The following is a 13,387-nucleotide window of genomic DNA, read 5'->3' as shown; positions in this document are numbered from 1 at the left end:
TAATCTTTAAACTATCAATATTTCCAGAACAACTTTTCTTTCAGATACGCAGATTCCCACTTCTCAGACATAGCTAATAATGTCAGAAGCCCTAAGATTCATATGGTCGGAATGACTAATATTTACATTAAGCAAATGTATTGCCATAGTAACACAGACACCACAGAGCTATCTACCTGCCACAGCTCACTAAATTATTTAGCATGCCAATACTACAGTGACATTGTGTAAATGATCACATTCATTAAGAGCAGAGTATGTGCCGAAAAACTGATTGTTAGACAGCTATATTTATTGCCATGAAAAAAACCAACAGCATCAGTATTAAAAAAAAAAAAAAAAAAAAAAAGCAAAGCAGCATAGAGGAAGGCTACAGCCTGTAGTAGAACAACACACTTTGAAAAGTTGCATTAAAAAAACCCCACGTCCACATCCCCACACCTGTGGAAAGCAGCACAAACTACAATCCCACTCATGGGACATCAGGCTGACCCGCCGCGGCTAAAACAGAGATACTAACTACTGCCTGCATTACATTTTTGGGATCATTTAATATGCATCTTACGTTCCCAAGACAGTATTCTACACTGTGGGATTATAAGAACTAGTGCACATGAAATAACTATGTTTTATTCAGAAGTAACTATGACACCCTCTCCGAAATCCATAGTTCTTCAATACTGACTGTTCTTCAACAGTCAACGTATTTACAGTTAGAAGAGAGGTGCAATATTCTGGGCAATGGCCTGCCACATCCTCCAAGTGGTAGATGATGGCAGGTATCTGAGTGGTTTGTGTAAATCACCATTCTCAATCTGAAATAAAGCAGTTTGGACACCTCAAGCACTTCCTGCACTATGGCTATTTTCCCCTCATCGTGTGGAATAGAAGAAACAATGACAGGCCAAGAAAACAAAGGGACAGCTCAGGTCAGCTCTTGCAACCAGATGGATTTCTTCCTAATTTTTGGCAGCTGTAGCCCCTTCTTTTGTTGGGCACAAATCATGTTTTTTCACGTCTCTCTTTGAACTCAAAAGAGCCAAGAGGAAACTGAAGAGTCATAGCACAAAGATCCAGGCACAAAACTAACCCAGCCCAGCTCTAACTAACTCCTGTTCTCTCTGATCTTTTTAGTTCTTCATAGGCTCAATATACAGAATTTCAATGCAAGCCAAAGTTTGAAAAAATTTCTTCTATTAAATTTTTAAGCAAAGTAAGTCTTTCTACTTACACCTGCTCCATGCTTATGGTTATATTATTATTCACGTCCATGGAAATGCCACCAATTCTTACGTACAGACATTTTTATAGTACAGGCAATAATCAAACCCAACCTCAAAACATTAGACAGACTCAAGTCGAATTTGATCTTGAGAGACAAGCTTTTCAAACTATTGAAGTGTTTGGGCCATGCTGTTCTCCAGAGAGATTAATGCTTGAATAACAAGAGTCTGCTTTTCTTCAGCAAGTTATTTTAATTAAGAATTAATCAAGAACTGACCTGATCCTCCACAAAAGAACATCAGTAAAGTATGGAGAACAGCACCATGGTGTGAAAGCAGTTTTAGAAAGCAGCCTCATGGAACCTATTGATAAAAATCGAGATTACTTTCCACTCTCTACTAAGTATTTTAGATCCTCAAAATATATTCCATACTGTAAGGCAATAGGACATGCATTATTTATTATTTTTAACTCATTCAAACAATGAGTGACATTGCATACCTCACTGTCACATGAATGAAATCCTCCCTAAATGCTCCATCTGCATAGTCTCACTTTCCCTCCATTCACCAGCTGAATCTTATTTATGAGATAACACAAAGGTACTCAAACCAAAGTAATACTAAGACTTCCTCTTTATCAGATAGAGGATTCAAAAAAACCCACCACCACAAAACCCCACAAATTTTTCAGTCCATTATCTTTAGATGATGACACTAATTAAAATCATTATTTTGAAACATGCTGTTGACAATCAGCTTCACTCTGCTTGTCACCTCAAAGATCCTCTCTCCTACTGGAATCTGCCATTGGAAACACTTCCAAAAATACACGTTTTTGTTTTCAGTACACAATATAAACAATTCATGCAGTTATTTAGTGACTTCTTGTATCCAAGGAGGAGATAGAACTGTAGCTAGTGGCATATCTTATTGGACCAATCTGTGCTTACATTTTCCCCGACATTCTGACAATTCTTACAGCTGAGAACATAAGATTTGGCACTTTGAATTAACTAAAGCATCTCCCAATGCTAAATAGAACATCAGTATTACTATTACTAGTAATTTCAGCCAAGCTTTGTGCTATCCCAGATTTATTGTAGGAGCTTAACTTGCAAGATTGCCATAATCAGACAAGAGGTATCGAGGAAGTTGAACTATTTGAAGTAAGAGAAACTAAAAATAAAAGAAAAATTGGGGGGGGGGCGGGCAGCGGGGGAAGCATGAGCTGGCAGTTCTGTACTGTGGAAACAATGCAGGAATTGGGTATTGTTACCTCTGTGTTCTGTTCTTTCCTCTGAAGCAGTACTATAGAAATGTAATGTCAGATCAAAACAGAGTTCTGAAAGCTATGTACGGTACAACTACAGAAAGGCAAAAGCATCCATAAAAAGCAATACTTCACCATGACCATACAGGCAACTTCCCAATATTCAGACTAGAGAGGAGTGCCTCAAATACTGGTACTGGAGAGCAGAGACGTGGTGAGGAATGCAAAAAAAAGTTCACTGCTTACAGAAGTCAGGTCATCATCCAAAGTATTTAGGTAGCAAACCTCTTACATGGAGTCTCCACTCAGTATCGCACTTGAGATCATGAGTTTAACGGCATGTCAGCTAGAGAAATGTCTTAGTCTGTGAAAGATGAATACTGCTGATTGGACTGTTGAAATATAAATTGATCAGATGAGAAGCAACTGACTAGTAGACTAATTAGCAGCAAGGAATAGAATTATGCAAAGCCTCCAAATCCCAGGCAGAGGTATCAATGACATTTACACGCTACAAACCACATTGCTGATAAAGCGCAAACTGGGAATAGGAAGTCAACTTCAAGTATTCAGCATCTTAAAGCACATTTGTAATGGAGCCAGTGGGGATATCTGCTCAATTCATTGGAATAATTTTAAAAGTGCACTACTAATACTTGAAATGTTTCTATGACAATTGAGCACCCTGCTAAAGTGGCTGAGATAAGCCTTTGACAATTCTAGATAAGAAACACCAAGCAATTAAGAGAGGTATCCAAACACTAACCTTAAATTCCACTTTGGTTGAATTTTCTCCTGCAACTTCTACCTTTCAAGTTTATAACTGAAAGAACTAGAAAAGTCAGTCCTGCTACATAAATCACAATTAATTCTAAACACAAAACCTGTATTTTGTTTTCAAGCCAACAGTAGGTGAGCCCAAAAAGTAGGTGAACCCAAAAAGTAACAACAGTCCACAGCAATACTGGCTTAATTTCATTAGATTTGGCTCAGCAGCACTACTACTGGATCCAAACTGTCTCCTGCAGAACAATTCAAGTAGGAGCAACGCAAAACACCCTGCTCCAACAGGAGTGCAACAACTCCAACATCTATATCAGATGTGCTACCATTCCCAAACGAAGTTCACATTTTTGCATGGTGCTGTATTATGCTATAACAAATCTTCTCAAAATCTTATATTAAGCAAGGTTCACATAATATCAGCTTACATACAGCAGAATGAGAACTAATAATGACTGCAGATGAAGCTGAGCTGACTTCAGGTAGAACAGATGCCTCAGTGCTGAGCCTTCCAGTACTTCCCATTCCAAGAAATCATGTCCAAGATTGCTCTGCACAGCAACCATTTATTAATTTTGGGTTTGTGTCAGGCAAAACTGGTTGCAGCATTACCAGAGACACGCTGACTCTGGAAACATTAAAGCCAGATTTTCTGTAGTGCTGTGGCACACCATGCCATCTCCAACATATCTGGAACTATTTTTGGATCTACAGCATGGTTAGTCGACAGTCCAGATAATCTGGTGACATATAATGGTGAGTTGACATTACACATGTATGGTCAATATGGATTTAAAAATCTTTGCACAGTATAAACTATGAAATTATCTAAGCAGGCATAAAGCATACTGCACGATTAGCAAGATTTCCTTCAGGCTTTCCCAGTGATCAAATGTAACTACTGCAAGAACTCTGTTAAGCAGTACACAGAACAGCAGGTTCAGAAGAAAAGCAAAGTATGAAATTTCAGTACCGCTTACCTTAAAAACATGACTTTACAGAAAAATTATTTTAATTGTATAACAGATGATTCAAATCAGAGTATTTTTTTTACTCTCTATATACACAGTATCTGACCCGCTATAAATATTTGTGCATCCAGGCTGTAAATAGATCTGTCATGCACATCCACAGGTTAATTAAGCTGGATAGCTAAAAAGTCATATGTGTACCCAATTTTAATTTCTGGATGACCAAACATGTTCTGTGTCAGTAAGGCCAATTTAAGCCTGCAGTGCATTTACTGGGTAGTCCTCTACTACAGTTCATGCATGCATGTGCACATGTGCTAACTACAGCACGTTTGGATAGCTCAGAAAGTATCCAGAGAATAAGAACAAAAAGGCAAGACACAGCATTTCTCTGTCTCAGTTAAATTTAAAAGTCAGACTAAAGCAGGTACAGGAACTGAATGGCAGCTCTACTGCAGTTCCACATATAAAGGTTAACAAGCAGCAAGTAGGCTAGCTGACAAGGACATAATTGGCATTAAAGGCAACAGCAGCACAACCAATTTCCAGTGCTACATTCAGTATCTCATGGGTGTTTTGTTAACACTGAAGTATCAATGACTACATAAATAGAATATCTTACAATGTTTTTAGTTTTAACATATGCAAGGATTCTGTGGTGTGTTTTGTTACTTTCTCATACGTTATTCTGATAGGAGCCTTGGTCTCAGTGTGATGTGCCCTGTTCAGTTTAATGGCAACTTGGCTCCCCTTTCTTACAGCAGAATAGAAAGACTATAAAAGGTTCATTTTTTATTATTATTTGTTACTACTGCCCTTCTTCCCGGGTTCCCCCTTCCAACCCCATTTTTCAAGGGACACACTCTAACATTAACTGCTTTGAAGCTCCACAACCTGACAAGCCAACAAAGAAAAAGCAACCACATGCTCACCAAACTGATGTAGAACCTCCATGCTTGAAGAAATGAATGAGTTTAAATGCCTTGCTGGACCAAGGCCAGCTCAGCACTCGGCAGGACTAAGCCCCAAAAGAGCAAGAAGTCTGGAAAAGAAGAATCAAATCCAGGCCTTCCATATGTGCATTGGGTTTGCCTGGCAAGGTTTTGCTAGCCGGGGTGGGGGGGGGGGTGGGGGGGGCAGGCTACAGGGGTGGCTCTAGGAGAAGCTGCTAGAAGGTTCCCCCATGTCCGATGGTGCCAATGCCAGCCAGCTCCAAAATGGACCCACCACTGGCCAAGGTGGATCCCATCGGTCACAGTGGCACTATGTCTCTCTGTCAACGTATTTAAGAAGGGGCTGGGGGGGAACCCTGCACAACAAATTGCAGCCAAAGAGAGAAGGGAGAACATGTGAGAGGAACAACTCTGCAGACACTAAGGTCAGTGAGGAAGGAGGGGCAGGGGCTGCTCCAGGTGCCGGGGCAGACATTCCCCTGCAGCCCATAGTGAAGCCCACAGTGAGGCAGGCTGTGCCCCCAAAGACATCTGCTGCAGCAGATTCCCCACTGCAGCCCGTGGAGGTTAATGGCGGAGCAGATCCCCACCTGCAGCCCGTGGAGGAACCCACGCCAGAGCAGGTGGGTGCCTGAAGGAGGCTGTGACCTCCTGGGGGAAGTCTGTGCTACAGCAAGCCCCTGGCAGGGCCTGTGGCCCCACAGACAGAGGAGCCCGCCCTGAAGCAGGTTTGCTGGCAGGACTCGGGACCCCACCAGGGACCCACGCTGGAGCAGTCTGTTCCTGAAGGGCTGCACCCTGCGGGAGGACCCACGCTGGAACAGTTCATGACGAACTGCAGCCCATGAGAGGGACCCATGTTGGACAACTTCATGGAGGACTGTCTCCCATGGGAGGGACTCCCACGCTGGAGCAGGGGAAAAGCGTGAGGAGCCTCCCCCTGAGGAGGAAGGAGCAGCAGAGAGAGCATGCCACGAACTGACTGCAACCCCCATTCCCCTGTGCACTTGCAGGGAGGAGGTAGAGAAAATCGGGAATACAATTAGGCCCAGAAAGAAGGGGGGGTGGGGGGAAGGTGTTTTTAAGATTTGGTTTTATTTTGCATTACCCCACTCTGATTTGATTGGTAATAAATTAAACTAATTTCCCCAAGTCAGTCTCTTTTGTCCATGATTAGCAATTGCTGAGGGATCTCTCCCTGCCCTTACCTCAACCCACGAGCCTTTTGTTGTATTTTCTCTCCCCTGTCCAGCTGAGGACATGAGTGACAGAGCAGCTTTGGTGGGCACCTGGCATCCAGCCAGGGTCAAGCCATCACAGTATGGTATAAAGGAGCGTTAACTGTGCAGAGAAAAAGGACAGATGCAGATAGGCAAGGGCCACTTAGACTGGAGTCTGTCATGTCTCCCTCCAGTTCCAGTATCATTCTTACAGAGCAGCATTTGGTTTATCAGAACAGAGTAAGGGAGCGGGGAGATGGAAATAGCAGAACTGAAGGGAGCAGAACTGAAGGAAACAAAACTGAGCTCTTCTTTTTTTCCCCAGACAAAAAGGAATAAGAAGAAATAAAGAAAAACAGAAATGGAAGTTAAAAGATACATTTATATGATTTGCATTGATTAAAATACTAATCGGCCTCTTCTGTACTGTACAGCAGTGTTAAAACCCTAACACCACCCATGCACATACGTACCAATACATACATATACAAGCCAGTACATGTTGCTGTTAAGAATCAAGCTGCTGAGTACCTAATAGAGAGGCAGATTTACCAAACAGGTCTTTCTAAATTCATGTTCAAACCCCACAAGTGCCATACCTAAAGCATACGAAGCCCTTGATATCTACACCTTGAACATAAAAATGACAGTTTCAGATGCAGATATCTTGCTATTAAAAAATACCGAACAATTACATATGCATTAAATAAACCTTAAGCCATTTATTTCCTTGATTCTTTAGATGCCAAAACATTAAAAAAAACCCAACGCAGAATAAAAAACAAACAAGAAAAAACCCAGACATGGGGCCACCTTACTATGCATTATTAAAATGCCAGGCACAGTAGGTTGTTAATTTTTCACTTGAAGTAACTGCATAACTTGGTTGGGGAATTATTCAATTCTAAAACCTCTGTAGCCATTTCATTTCACCTTTCATTTTCCATCATCCACAAGTCAGAATTATATACATATTTTATTGAAAAGTGCACAAGTCCTTGAATCTCAGATACAGACGGGATGCGCTGTGATTTTTGTTACCATAACATATAAAGAACAAAATAAAAAGAAAAAAAAGAAATACACAGTGATGTTAATATAAGCACAGCAAGTCAGAGGTTATATTTCTCATATTGAAACAAGATTTCTGCTGTCTATATGCCCAAGATATATTTTCAATCTTTTTATCATGTCTCCATGCTATGCATCATGAAGATAGATGGTGATAGATCAATGGCAATAGAATGGTGATAGATTAAAAATAGTGACACTCCAAAGTACTCTTTAAAGCTTCTTGTACTCTTAGTATAAACTAACTGTATGAGCAAGAAAATAATTATCTACATGTCAACAGAAAAACACAGCACATCCCCAGGAACAGATTATTCTTCTGTGAACACCCTCCCACTATTAACTATGTAGGGGTCAGGGTCGGGGAAGGATGCAGAGTCAAACTTGTGGTAAATGAAAAATTTAACCACAACAGATATGTGTTTACCTAACCACCATTCTCCTGACTCACAAAAGAGGCCTTTCAAAACCTCTGTAACTGATGCTTGCTTAAACAGTCTAGGATATGTGAAATGTGCATACTGATCTTTAGGGAGGGGGTGATGGGGAGATCACAGATTGGGCTACTCTGTATAAAATGCTAAACATCCACCTGACCAACAATTTGGAGGCACAGAAGTTGTCACCTGCACAAATAATATCCTATCTTTGCACTCTGCTCAGGCTGTGAGCATGCTGACAGAAAGGAAAATTGCAGCATCATCTCACCCCAACATAGTTAAGTGGGAATCCCACTCACAGATCAGTTGTTCCAGCTACTCCCCCATAGATAATTTTAAGTCTATTATTTTACATCGTGCCTCATGAGATACTCACTGTTTTTGTAAGCTACTACAATACTCTTTATTAGGAGGCTCAAGAGAAAGAGTATACCATATAGGTTTTTTTTAAAAAAAAAAAAAAAAAAGATGTAAATGAAACATCACACTATCCGTAAGTGCTGTAGTTTGATAGGAGAAGGGGTTTAGGGGGCTGTGTCCTCTTCCAGAAGTAACCAGCACTGGGCTCGTCTCAGTTAGATTCAAAGGCAATATTGTTTCAAGAACATTTAAGGACTTTTTTGGAAGCTAATGGCAATGTGGTAAAGGAAACACACTGACAGAGCATGTACAAGCTCAGCTGTCTTATTATTAGTAACATGCTAGTCAATACATTCTGGAAGAAGAAGAACACATGCTTTTAAAAAAAATGTTGAACAGATACACTTACATGACCTCCCCAGTTTGCACTTTAGAAGACACAGACAGACAATATACTGCCCTATATCAGTTCAGGTGATTTTCTGGAGTACATGTTTGTGAGATAATAACGAATAACGCAGAAAACAAATAAAAAAAATCCATTATAAGAGAAAAACCAAAGCAATCATAAATGAGCATTGGTAACTCTGCTCCGGGTCTGCTGGGTTATTTTTTTTGTTTGGCTTCCCCTCCCTTCCAGTTTCAGGAAAAGTGAGAAGTTCTGAACAGTCACTCATGATACTGATTCATGATTCAGCTGCTGCTGTGCCTTTCAGAAATGCCAGACCAGTTTTTCTCGTTTCTTTTACGAAAGCAATGCAATGGGACAATAGCTTCATCTCCCAAATTAACCATTGTTGGGCACCCAGCCCTAGGCAATTGGCTTACTCTGTGCAAGCACTTTATTATTATCCTCCTACTTGTTTATATTTCTCAAAATGCAGCATATTATTCTCTTTGACTGTAGTTGCTTCCCACCTGTTCATTCATCTTTGTTTGTCTCACTGGATTTCTTCAGTTGTGTCTCATTAAACAGTCTGAATTTTTCTTTCCAGCTGCATGCTACATTGACTTTCAGTAAAATTAACATAGCTTTACACCAATGAAAGGAAAACAGAATCCAGTCCCACAGTTTTAAGATTTAAGAGACAATAAAGCTTTGCAAGGCTATGAATTTTAATACTCAAAGACTAGCAATTCATCTTAATCTCAGTTCTAAGCTTCTAGGACAAAACAGTTTAGAGAGTTCCTGACAGGGTTTTTACTAAATGTATAGCTCCAGAAGATTAGGTAAGCCAGAAGAACAGTTCATAGTTCTCAACAGAACAAAGTCCTATCCCTTGCCCCACACCCCTAGCACATTTATTTTGTACTCCTTGTTCAGTTCACAAAGCAAGTCAGTTTAACAACAGGTCTAATAAGAGTCAAAGCAGAAGGGAGTAAGACTGCATCACTGTAAGCTGGGAACAGGAGAAGCCAAGGGTGGGGGGGCAGGGCTGTGCAGCTTCCACCTTTGACAGAGACTATATCAGCTCTGCTGCTCCCCAATTTTTATCACCATAGCTGCATATTTACAGCCAGCACAGCAAGTCAGATTCTGAAGGTTTACAGCCAGTAATTGATATGTCAGTTCTGAAATGATGTTACAAGAATTCAAATTTATTAGCAGTAAACATGTCCGTGTCCAAAATGTCAGGAGACACTGGATCCCTGGTCTCACCTTACTCCAAACTGACCAAATGCAAGAGAAATATTCCCTGGCCTGACAGCCACTGTGCCTCTGGTAAGGGACACAAACTGATAAAGGAAATGTATGGAAACACAACACAAAACGCTAGCAGAAATGGACATAAAAATCATTAGACATACTGAACATGCACAGAAATTAATCTCTTTTTTCAAATAAATTAATCAAAATTCCTTATTTTCTTAAAATAAACTTTTCACATACTTTTGTCCTCTGGAACTGGAAGAATTCTGGTTTCTCAAAGATTGCCTTCCTGTTTTATTTCTCCACAATTAAACCTCCAACTCCACATTTGGCCAATGGCCATTCCAAGCTGAACATGACCCTTGGAGGCCAGCAGGTTCTCTTGCATTTTACCCATCCCAGCAACTAACAGTTGGACTGTGTCTCTCCCTACCTATCCACCAAGTAATAGAGGATACAGCAACTTCCTTATCTGTTCTATCCCACCCTCAAAGATCCTTGGTATGAAATTCCAAAATGCATATACCATGACTCCAGTAAAAAGACTTTAGTTCCCATCTTAAAACACACTTTGCTGTGCAGCTGACAGTTTTGAAAGGGAAACCAGACTGATAATGTTACAGCCTTAAAATAAGGGGAAGAAGAGGAGAAGCAGGTAAGTGAGATGTTGCCCTCAGGCATAATACTTTTTCGAACTGCTCCTGGGATGACACCTACCCTTACTTCTTTAATCACAGCAAAATAAATCTTCCGTCTTGCCATTCATGAATAGCAAAACTTTATGCTGAAGTTTCTAAGCTGTTTTCAGAAGAAAAGTATTTCACTTACTATGAGTTTTTGAAGTTTTTGCCTCATGTCATGACCTTCACAGGGAATAGAACTGAAAGACTGCCTTAGTTAAGTCCCCCTCATCTGCCGTCATAATTTATAATCCTTCATAAATTGATCAAGCTCCAGATTTTTAATGTTCTCTTGCATTCACTGAAGACACTATGACATTTCCAAAGCAGCGAAATATCAGTCCATGCATTTTTATCCAGTATCATATTGTAGTCTACTTACTCACTAGAATCACCCATAGAATCAGATAACTCTCAGAGGTTTATGAGTCTGTTTTTTAAATGAGGAGATAAGTTATTAGATCTTTAAAGACTGTATTGTAAGATAAATTTTAAAGTTACCGAATACACACGTAAAAGCTTCATTACCACAGCGTCTTCAAAAGATTCATTTTTTCAGTTGCAGCTGGTTGCTCAAGGGTATACCTAAACAATTATTTCATGATGCTAAAATTAAAGCTCCTCTCCAGCACATCCTACAACAATAATACTCTGCTGCTGGTTTGTGGAAAGTGTATTTTGCATAGGCCACTTGAGAAGCTACATTTTACAGATCAGCAATGTGTCTTCAGCACACAGGGAGAACAAACACTCAACTCAAGCAAAGCTCATTAGGACTTAAAAACAACCAGCAAAACTAGGAATGATTAAATATCAACATCTTGAGACAGAGCTGGGGAGTTGTGATTTATTTGTTTTAACAATGTTGTTATACGTCTTCTTAGTATAACTGGGTAGCCATTAAGTGTGAAAAACAGCTATGAAGTCACAGAAATGCTGTTGAAGAAAATCAATGTTAAGCACTACCTCCTTTTCTAGTATCCCTTTTTATACATAAAGCATCCCAAACAGCTTCAGAAAGCGATCAGATTCTAATTGTACAGTGATTAAACTGACAAACACCAACTGTTCTGCATTGAAACAAAATATGTATACATTTCTTGCACTTTAAGTTCCGATATCGGTAAAGTACATCCCAGAGTAGTACCAATGAAATCAATTACAGTAATTTTACCTAGGAGAACACAGAGTTTGGGTCAACATTTCAACATTGTTTCAGGTTAGCCTCCTTCTGCAGTAGGGTAGTCATCAAAGATTTCCCCATTAGCAAAAGATTTAACCAAAAAGCCTCTGTGCCACAGCAAGAATTCAGTGAAACTTTTCCCTTCCTCTTGAATATGATGTCCCTACTAGAAGATAAGCAAAAACCCCAGTGTGGTTCATAATGCAGTTTCTGAGCAAACTTCAAAAATAAAGCTTCAGAACCTGGGACTGAAGAGCTTTGTAATACATGGAAGTGGCCTACAACAAAACAGCCCGTGTATGAGAGACACTGTTGCTCTTTACTGGTAGGAAGATGAACCTTTCGAACTGAATGGACATCAAAAGAGTATATAATAAACGATTTTGCAAAGTACATGCTAGTTCCAGCAACCAGTGCCCTTCAGGAATGTATCATATTTATCTAATCACTTCCACCTTCTCTTGGTTAAAGTTAAGTCACAGTTCATTTTAGTTAAAAAGTCACAGAAGTAGGATGAAACAAGTATTCTGCTTAGCTTGCATTTTGTAAACTTGAGCATGCATGTGGCAATGGAATCAATTAATCTGCTACCCAGTCTATTTCTTCACTTTGAACCTCAAGCACTGCCAGCAAATCTCATTAATCTAATCTCAGTAGTAAAAAAAGTTTCTCCAAAATTCCTTCTCAATAATGTTATACTTGCAGTGTCCAAATCTTTGTTTCAAAAGACTTACAACAAAAATAACATTCAATGTAAATTTCACAATATTCAACGTAATGTGAAACTAAGGCCACAAACACTGCTTTAAAAAACCCAACAGTACCCTTGAATTAGGTGACAAATTACTTCTTCATTAATCCAGTTCTATTTCTAGCTAACCAGAGTGTTAAAAATTTCTCCAGAATCCAGGGAGATAAATGACAATGTACATTTATAGCCTTGAAACATATGCTAAAGCAGAGACACAGCCTTTAAAAAAATTAAAAGGAGTATACGATACACGATTTAAACACCTACAGCTTTGATCCTGCATTACCTTTTCCCATCTTTGTTCCTGCACAAGTGTTAATTTGTGACAAATTATGGAACGAACTCATTGTTACAGACCACAGCAGGCACCAAAAGTATACACGGTTTTTAAAAGCAATTAGTCAAATTCATGAAAGAAAAAAGGACACTGAAGTTACAGAAAAGAAAGACTATTAAATAAACCCATGGACTGCACATGGCCAGAGATACTGCCATACGCTTGGACTATGTACATATCGCACCCTATGCAGCTGTCACTGGACGACGCCACTGCGCTGAGTTGATCTTTGACTTCAGCCAGTACAGATGCTCTTAAGCTCTTATTTCAGGCATAGGTGTCAGGGCAGCTGGTGGGATGCAACCCAAATCCAACCAACACGAAAACGTGCTGAATTGCACACAAGACTCTTTCTGGTTTTAAATCAAAACAGCATTTCTGAGACACAGCCATGGGGAACCCCAGGTTCTGTGCTTGGGCAGCACAGCTGCCACCAGGCTCCTGCTCCCTTCCCTCAAGGGCCATAAACCCATCAACTCCTGTTGTAAGGA

General features: G+C 40.0%; 1 protein-coding gene across 8 annotated transcripts in view; it reads right to left on the bottom strand.

The window, feature by feature from the left end:
• FHIP1A (FHF complex subunit HOOK interacting protein 1A) overlaps positions 1-13,387 on the bottom strand; it is a 96,232-nt gene that overhangs the window by 63,119 nt on the left and 19,726 nt on the right. The window contains exon 1 of one of the 8 annotated variants that reach the window (XM_055795484.1): positions 1,502-1,572. The exons of the other annotated variants lie outside the window; for them this stretch is intronic. The gene's annotated coding sequence lies outside the window, so the exon portion shown is untranslated. Of the gene's footprint in view, positions 1-1,501; positions 1,573-13,387 lie in introns of those variants that run through there. 8 annotated transcript variants of the gene reach the window in all.

The sequence above is a fragment of the Falco peregrinus genome, chromosome 2 (genome assembly GCF_023634155.1).
Source record: "Falco peregrinus isolate bFalPer1 chromosome 2, bFalPer1.pri, whole genome shotgun sequence".
Taxonomy (NCBI): domain Eukaryota; kingdom Metazoa; phylum Chordata; class Aves; order Falconiformes; family Falconidae; genus Falco; species Falco peregrinus.
The sequence above is the reverse complement of the archived record's forward strand: the minus strand, read 5'-3'. Positions and strand labels throughout refer to the sequence as shown.